Source organism: Zosterops lateralis, assembly GCF_965231275.1.
Source record: "Zosterops lateralis genome assembly, chromosome: Z".
Taxonomy (NCBI): domain Eukaryota; kingdom Metazoa; phylum Chordata; class Aves; order Passeriformes; family Zosteropidae; genus Zosterops; species Zosterops lateralis.
The window spans coordinates 3,815,479-3,824,600 of record NC_139800.1 but is presented as its reverse complement, the minus strand read 5'-3'; the positions used below and the strand labels follow the sequence as shown (position 1 = coordinate 3,824,600).

Genomic DNA, 9,122 nt, shown 5'->3' with positions numbered 1-9,122 from the left:
GAAATCCTGCTGACAGAAGGTGTGCAGGATGGCTGACACCCTGGACTGATCTCAGAGCAAAGAAGAGGGAAAGGAAGGAAGAACAAGGAGCTGTGTGGCTGTGACAACCAGCCAGGCATGCTCCAGGCAGCTCATCCTTTCACCTCGGAAACATGGACAAAAACTGGGCAGCATCCAGTGGCAGCAGTGAGAAGCACCACTCCTTGTCAGCCAGTTTCCTGACCAGAAAGGAAAGCAAATGGCCCCTTGAAGGAAATGAATTGCTTTCCCAACTTGGCATCCCTTCAGACTCCCAGACCTTCCATATAACATCTCTGGAAGCAGACCAGGTGGCAACACAGACTGCACCAATGAAAGCCAAATCCCATCCCTGAGCAGAGATTCTGTTCCCTGAAGGGAGAAGTGCCAGAATCTCCATGGAGCCCATACTGACAACTTCACAGTGTGTTATAGCTCTGGTGGCACATAGGTGTAATAACGAGGGGCATCAGCATTAACTACTAAAGCAAAATTCTGTTTAAGTAGGTTGCCTCTGTAAAGAATTATTATCCTAATTTTGGTTGATTTCTAAGATCTCCATAGCTTGAAATGACCCAGGTTTCATCTTTTCTTCTTCTCTTCTTCTCTTCTTCTCTTCTTCTCTTCTTCTCTTCTCTTCTCTTCTCTTCTCTTCTCTTCTCTTCTCTTCTCTTCTCTTCTCTTCTCTTCTCTTCTCTTCTCTTCTCTTCTCTTCTCTTCTCTTCTCTTCTCTTCTCTTCTCTTCTCTTCTCTTCTCCTTTTCATAGATGCTCTTTTGTTCTGCCCAAACACTTCATTTTGTAAGAAAAAGAAGGCCTGATCAAACTTGCCTTGGTAGATGTCTGACTCACTTCTCTTGGGCTCTTTCCACTTTGGCAAAAGGCACACTGCAGACATGAAAAGAGTTGGTGAGGTGTTTAATATGAGAGACAGTTCCCTTGCAGGGAAACAAGGTGGTGAGAAGGAATCTCTGTGTTTAAAGAAGACCAGAGTGGTAGAACTGACACACTGAAAGTGATACTTTTGTGCTGAATTTCTTTCAAAATTAATGAGTTGGGTAACTCTTTTTGTCGTAACTGTTTAAATATTTGAATTCTTCAAGGCATTTTGGTGTTCAGACATGGAGTAGGAACAATAGAGAAGAGGAAATAACATTAGCAAATGTTTTTCTCAGTCTTTGATGCTGTGACAGAAAAGCTCATAAATGATCTATGGCCCATTGAACCTTCTCCAATACTACTTGTAACTTTTAATGACTATGAAGTGTACTCCATGGGCTTCAAAATGAAAATTGCTGAATAGAAAATTCTTTGATTTGGAAAGGAAAGAAAGTCGTAATTCCACAGGGAGGCTCAATAAACTGAAGAGAGACAATAGAGAGGGAAGACTGTACAACTGTTTGTATAGCTGAATGTACATTATTTTTCTCAGATGCATTGATTATATTTCCAGTCTGGAATAGCTTACCTTTTAGAACATCAGTATAACAAATGTACAAATTTATATCTCCACGGAAGATCTCTTTCCATATAAAGTGCCTCCAAAAAAAAAAAAAAAAAGGCATTTAGTATTTTATTATTCCATATTAATACTTGACAGTTATAGTTTAGAAGTGGCATTCAGATAAATAACCAATTTATTACATGTAGAGTCTCCATGGAAGAGAAGATGGTTTAAGTCCATGCTGAGAAAGACTTTTATGATGACAAGTGATTAAGTCATTCCATCTGAAAGATTTCTTGGCCTTGGCTCTGGACATGATATCATAAAAAATCAGTCCATATCTTGAGAGCTTTTTTCCCCCTCTGCTCTTGCACTGAAGTAGAACCTTGTCAACACAGGAGTTTGCATCATTAGCATGAATGTTTGGTTTCCTGAAATGGAACAGAAGAGAGAGCAAGGGAGTCAATGGGAGAGCAAGGGATGAGTGGTGAAGGCCATGCATGGCTTTTATGGGATTTGCTGAAGAAAAATGCAGGCAAGAAAGAGAGAGCTTGCTTACTCTACTCTCGGGTTGGTTTTCTCACCCGAGATTTAAGTTGTTTAAAGTCCTTGGCCCTCTAAAAGCCCCGAGTCGCGTTGGTACAAAGAAGCGGAGTCTTCAAGGCCTTGCTTTCTGGTTTCTCAAGTTGTTTATTATTTGATATCACAAAGTTTTTCTCCGCTCCCAGCCAAGGTCCGGACAGCGGCTGGGACACGAGGCGACTGCCCACTGATGGGACGTCACCTTACATTTATACAGATAATTACGTATAGGATATTTACTATTTCACACCAATGCCTAGTGCTTACACTAAGAGGGTCACTTCTACTTTGACCCAATCCACTCTAACTACCTTATTTCATCACCACCCCAGAAGATGGAGGATGAGGAAGAAGGAGAGGGACACGAGGTACCACCCAAATTCCACCATCTTGTCCCCCATTTACCTCTATTCTAAGAATCCTAAAACTACTGAATTTTGTATGTTCTACTGTGCTAAACTACTATTTTCACTTCCTGGTGATTTGCAATTCCTCTCCTAATGCTGGAAGTTTCTCCCATGGGCTAAGATCAAACTCAGTGTCTTCCTGGGCTCTGTGCCAAGGTTTCCAACCCCCCTGGACCGATTCCACACCCCCCTGTCCAGGGCTCAAATTCTCTTTCCCAGGTCTCAGGTCATCCAAGGGGATCTCCTGGACTCCAAGACTCTACATGGCAGAAACATGTGCTTTTGTTCCTGCCCAATCACCTGGTGATCATGTACCTTTATTAATCCTTTGAGATAGAATTGATTTGTCACTGAGAGTGTATGGATGCAGGTTCTACTTGATAGTGAGTTTTCTGCCCTTATTTGTTTGCTTTTCAGAACATGAAGAAAGAATGTCTGCTGCTCTCAAAAGACACTTTCCTGTATCTAGTATATCTGCTAGTGAAAAACTGTGCTAATGCTCATATTTTTCTCTAGTGTCCTTCTCAAGGCTGACATTTTTTGCTTCCATAAATTCCTATCACTTTTTTAAAGGAAAACCTTTTTACCCCTCTGACCTTAGAACTTGGCCTTTAAAACAGCTCCTCAGCTATTCTTAGTGCTGCTCTATTTTTCTGCTATGTCTGCTCTTAACTTTCAATATTTCACTTGTGAGTGATCATTCAAGGATACGACACAAGGAGAACTCCAGGAAATTACCACCCATCAGGTGAGAAACTGCAGTGTCCATGGACATGTTCCTAGTTTTCCCCCACTGCAATCTAATTGGACATAATTAGACTACACTTTTAATGACTATGAAGAGACTCTACAGGCTTCAAAATGAAACCGCTTCTTGCTTGTGATGTGATGCTCCACCACAGGCAGTATCTCCCTGGTATCCTTCAGCTCCTTTGATCTCATCTAGTAATAGATGTCAGGGTGATCCAGGGAGCAAACAGTTTCAGTTCTCATTGATTTCTCCCCTTTTCCTTTTGGGAACTATAACACAGTTACAATTTAGAGCCTTAATTGCCAAGGTGCCCTTGTGAAACAGGCAGGCACAACCCTGTGTTACATGTACCAGCCAGGTAAGTAAATGACACCTGTCATAGTGGCAAACACTGTGAAAAGACCCTTCTGCAATGAGGTATTCAACAGCTAAATTATTTGGCTTTATCCATACCAAATTTATTTCTTTCTGCATGGATTTTTTCTTCCCAGGGATATCCTACTCATCAAATTTTATTGGCACACCTGTAGGTGTGGAGAAAACTGTACATGTAAATGTTCACTGAGGCTGAATTTTCAAAGAGTAGAAGTACTCATGTGAGTTGTAGGTGCTGGATCATTTAATTTCTAAGTGTCAGATCCTCAGGAGTGTTTGCTTGGTGACTTGTATGTTTCAAGGGAAGGCAATGTTTATAAAACCAACTCTGAGCCAGTCTTTTAGATCCTTGGTACTTTAATTAATGCATATCAATATGATCCTGAAGAACAAAAAGATTGTCAGGCTACTATACCTGCAAATCATCTTATATCTGAAATTATTTCTGCTCTAGTCAAATCAAACAGGTAAGAAAAGGCATGAGAGAACTCCTTCAACTTGTGGTAACTCCTGCTAACATCCAGCTGTGCCACTTGAGAGTGTTTATTTTGTGGTATGTGCTTTTTCTCCCTGGAAGCTTCTCAAGTGGCAGAATGGGATCCTTTCTAGTATAAATATTTTGGGGGTGATAAAATTAAACTCTGTCACTCAATTCTCTTCACGAACATTATTATAATAAATAGTTTTTCCAAGACAGAATTTTGATGGTGAGCTACTTCGTCCATCAGCTGAAAAAAAAATGATACAGGTTTAAAAGCCCATGATTTTGCTTAAAAAATGTGTAAGAATGACAGCCCTCCAAAAACATTAAGATAAAACATAATGCAACTGTGTGTTGCTTTATTTGAAAAATTATTTGCTCTTTTTTTACTTTGAAACCACAGGCCAGTCCTCTTCCATGACCCTTTTTTTTTTTTTTTTTTTTTTTTTTTTTTTTTTTTTTTTTTTTTTTTTTCCCTCTTTTTCTTCTTTTTTTGGTGATGTAAATATGCCACATTGCTTCATGCATGGAAGTCCCTGATACTGTAGCTAACACCTAGGGAGTTGGCTTGGACTTGCTCTGGCATAATTGATTTACTGTCCTGGGTGAGAAACCACATGGAACAGCCTCTAAGCATAATTATGACCAATTGCACCTGCACTCCTTAAAGCAAATGCTACCAAAACCCCAACTCAGCATAATTCTACTCTCCCTGCTACCTGAAAAGAATAAATCACTGAACGACTCCATGGAAAGAATTTTATTTCTTAGAGGAAATAAACATTTTTCATAAACTGCTCCAGAGTTCAGGGAAATATGGGAGCCAAGAAATTAAAAGGGCCCATGTGAGGTGGTGGGCTTGAGCTGTGCTATTTGATTTGTCTCACTGTGGTCACACCTCAGTTGCTCAGAGGAGCCTTTGGAAGTGTAGCAGGACCTTTCATTGTGGTGTAAAATCTGTCACGTTCAAGCAAAGAAGATATATCAAAAGGTAATTTTTCCCCTATTTTTTTCCCCCCCAAATTTTATTTTAAGAAATGTTTTGAATTGCAAGGCAACTAATTTTTTTCCCCCTAACTTTAATCTGTATTTTTATGTGCCCTTTGGGACAGTGGTAGTTACATTTCTTAAGAATGATTTTCTAGGTTCAAAATGTAGCTTATATTCACTTACATTTAATTGCAAAATTTGCTGTGTTGTTTTCTTAAATTTATTTGAAAGTAGAGAAGAAGAACATATTGCAGTTAAATACTATTTGTTAAAGATGGCATTAAAAATTTTTGTTGAAATATTTCCTGGGCAAAACTCTATGAAACTTGAATATTCTTCAAAATACTTGTTACCTTGGAGAAATAAAGAACTCTCTCCTCCCAAAATATCTTTTTTTTTAATGAATTTTTGGTACCTAGACAAATACCTTTTTGAAAAAGATGATAATGTTGAAAAAATCCAGGCAGATGTAATTATTTTTTGGGGGGGAGGGGTGGGGGTGGGTATTAGGAAAAATAGAGTTTAATGAACAGCTGTGTTTCTTACAGACCTACCATAATAAATCAGCATTTGTCAGTAATCAAAAGAAAAAAAAATATATCAGGTATCAGACATAGTCTAGTTTCAAGCTTCCATGGGGTTATTATAAGCAACAGCAAGCAAAAATATAGCCAAAATGTATTAAAATACATGAGGACCTTTCTTGAGGGAAAAATAAACCTTACCCTTCTCTTTGCAGTTTGATTTTCACTCTTGGCCAATGCAAGCTCACAAAAGTGAGTTGTTTGGCTGTTCTGGCTGCACCTTCAGGTTGTGGATGAATCCAGGGCTCCTCAGGCCGGGGAGAGCACTCGGGATGTTTTAGTGGAAATTCAGGGAGAAGCACAGAGCAGAGGATGTGTTGGAACCCTGGTCACTGGGAATTTTAGACTTTTTGTGCTGACAGGCATTGACCCCCAAGAAAACATTGCATTTGACACCTGAGGCAATAAAAAAAGCTTCCAAAGTTGAATAATAAGACTAAGATTATAAGTATATAGTTTAAATAGAAGAAGTATAATATCACATAGTAGAAAGCTTAAAATTTAAAATTTTAAAATATAACAATATATATAACAAAATAGAAGTTATAAAGCAAAAGCTAATCTTTCTTTTTCACCTTCTTCTTCATAAATCTAAGTAATATTTTGTAATTAAATAAAAAAATCCACATTACAAACCCCAAACAGTTAGTTATTAAGGTAAAAATAAAAACAATTTAAGTATCATTTCTTAATTAAACAGTTTATCCTTAAAAAGCCTTGTTAAAAAAAAACCCCAAACTCCTCCTTTAATTTATTAACCCTAAGTACTATTAAACTCACTGTTAGTAAAACTATAATATAAATAAAAAATTAATAAATATCTCAATCCAAACAAAAATACCTAAAAGCATAATATAAATAAAAATTAATAAACATTTAAATCTGATCAATAAATACCATCTCGCACATTTAATCCCAACCCAAATAAAATAAAATAAAATAAAATAAAATAAAATAAAATAAAATAAAATAAAATAAAACAAGGATGGGCTTGGCTGGCCTGACCTTGCCTAAGGTTGGCCCAGTATGCAGTGCTGAGTTTGCCCAGCTCAGGAAGGCTGCACCAGAGTGCCCTGCAATTGCAACCCAGCTTCGTCTTCTACAATGCTTCACCTGCATTTTGCTGCCAACAATTGTCTATGAGTCAGCAGAGATGCCTGGATATATTGTTCCAAATTTTCGGCTGGATATTGCCACATATGGTTCAATTTTCACTCAGAAAATTATGTTTTTCCTTTAGAGTTCTTCTGATGTCTTACAGCATTTTTCTGAGTTACTCCTACTTTTCTTCTGACACCTTCAGCACACTGGTGTATCACAAAGACTTTATGCTGGCTGCACATGATAAAGATATGTGTAAATTAAAGACAGTTTTTCCAGAAGAAAATGTGGGGGAAAGAACCCCATCCTAAATGATGCAATAGCTCTTTCTCAGGTAGACATGAAAAAAGGGAACATATTTAACCTGGAGTTAATTTTAACTACCTCCATTAACAGAAAAAAATTAAATTTTCTTCTGAAATCTATCTTAATCTCTTCTAATTTGCAGGTGGTGCCCTGTTTGTTTGTTTGGTTTTTTTTTTTTTTTTTTTTTTTTTTTTTTTTTTTTTTTTTTTTTGTTTTGTTTTGTGTAAGGTTTGGAAAGGAGGCAAAAAGAAAATCAGTGATTTCAAGTTTCAGTTTTTTATTAAGTGTCCTCCACTGCCATTGAAAGCCTGGACAATGTCTGACATGGTGAAATCTATGTTTTCTTGTACTGTCTGCATGAGGCTGACTTTATCTGCCACAGGGAAGTCCAGGTTTGCTTCATAACAGTATTTTCAGGCATGTACCTGACATCTGTTGATTGTAATCCAAGGTCCCAGAAGTTGTTTGCTGGAATGTTTACACAGCACAGAAAGGAACGTGACTAAAGTTATTACATTTTCAGATTTGAGTGGCAATTTGTGTGCACCTGATGAACTGTCTTCCCTCTCATCTCTTGTTCTTCGATGTGTATATGACTTAATGAGCCAAGACTTACCCTCTTGTGATAATGGTAGAGCCATAAAATGGTTTGGATTGGAAAGGATCTTAAAGAGATCCACCCCCTCTGCCCCTCCATGGGCAAGAACATCTTTCACTTGACCAGGTTGTTCAGAGTCCCATCCAGAAAAAAAAAAAAATTGTCAAGAATTGCTGTAGGAAAACCATTCAGCAGCCCAGAATTGTGCTTTTCTTCCTCAAATAATCCCTGTCAGAGATGTAATATCAGATTGTCATCCTTGTAAGGCAACCACTGTAGGGCCCAGTTGGCAGTGGCCTGCTGCACACCCCAGGAGAAAAACCACCAAAGCAATTTCTCATAAACTCCAGCTGAACCCAGTAAAATATGGGCCACTCTGCATGCTGCAGTAAATTAATGTGACCTCCATTTATCTTTCATATTATAAATATTTTCTGTGGTATAAGGCATTCATTGCTTCCTTTTGATGTCAAGGAAATGAAGGAAATACATTTCAGTTGCACTTTACAGAATGTACTTACCTTCAGTCATTGCTGTAAATATGCAGTGATCGTATTTTCTCTGTACAAAATAAATCAGAATGTTTTGCCAGTTAGCTCGCTCAAGTCTCAGCTGAAATTATGACTCGTGTCAGTTTTTCTCTTGTTAGTAAACTTCTTTGCTACATCACATTTTTAATGCATTCGACTATTTCACAGTTATAGTTAATGATGTGTTGGAATAAAATCAAGGTCTGCTGAGTATCATTTTTCAAGTTTTGCTTAGAACAGCACGGTGCCCATAAATAATACTGGGATTTTTACAGTGCCCCACCTTTGCAGTGCCTAAAGCCCTGAACAGAGGAAAGAATGCAGGATTAGAGGCATCAGTCACTGGCATATCATGACAAAATAAAATAATGAAACGTGATCTTATGGCACCTAGGGAGAACAAGAAGAAAAATAATAAGGGAAGACCACAGAACCAGCATGTGGGAAATAGCTTAAAAGTCCAGTATTTCTAGAAGGACAGTCTTTAAAAGTGGAAAGGAGTGAAAGAAGACCAAAGCAGGTCTCAACCACTGCAGAGATATGTAGACATAAGCACATTTACTCACATATTCTGGGGATTACTCCAGACCTTTGGTCTCAGTTTTCTGGGATGATGCTAAGAAACAAGTCACTAAAGTATCAAGGCCTCATTAGGACTAGGGCTACTTAGCAAATGTAGTGGTATTAATCCTTTGAGATCAAATTGCACTTGGCATGTCATTGGGAGTGTAATACCACTACTATCTGTGATAGCCACGGATACTACTTAACCTTTAGTGGTATCTGTGACTTTCAAAGCTGAGGTTGATGCCAAAGGCAAGCACTAACATCCTTGGCTAGCTGGCCTTGAGGTTGCTTGCCTGCTTTTGACCCTTTAAGCCCCCAGAGATTTAGAGGTTTCTTGCAAACTTGGGTCTTGGGAAGATCTCTGGCTTCAGGTCTCTGTCTGATGTAGA

At 38.2% G+C, this 9,122-nt stretch overlaps 1 long non-coding RNA gene across 1 annotated transcript; it reads right to left on the bottom strand.

The window, feature by feature from the left end:
• Positions 1 to 1,351: 1,351 nt before the first annotated feature.
• LOC310922379 lies at positions 1,352 to 8,811 on the bottom strand. Its single transcript, XR_014592413.1, has 3 exons — positions 8,733 to 8,811; positions 8,158 to 8,197; positions 1,352 to 1,892 (listed from the first exon to the last, which is right to left on the bottom strand). It is a non-coding gene; the product is annotated as an uncharacterized lncRNA (long non-coding RNA).
• Between the last annotated feature and the right edge of the window lie 311 nt (positions 8,812 to 9,122).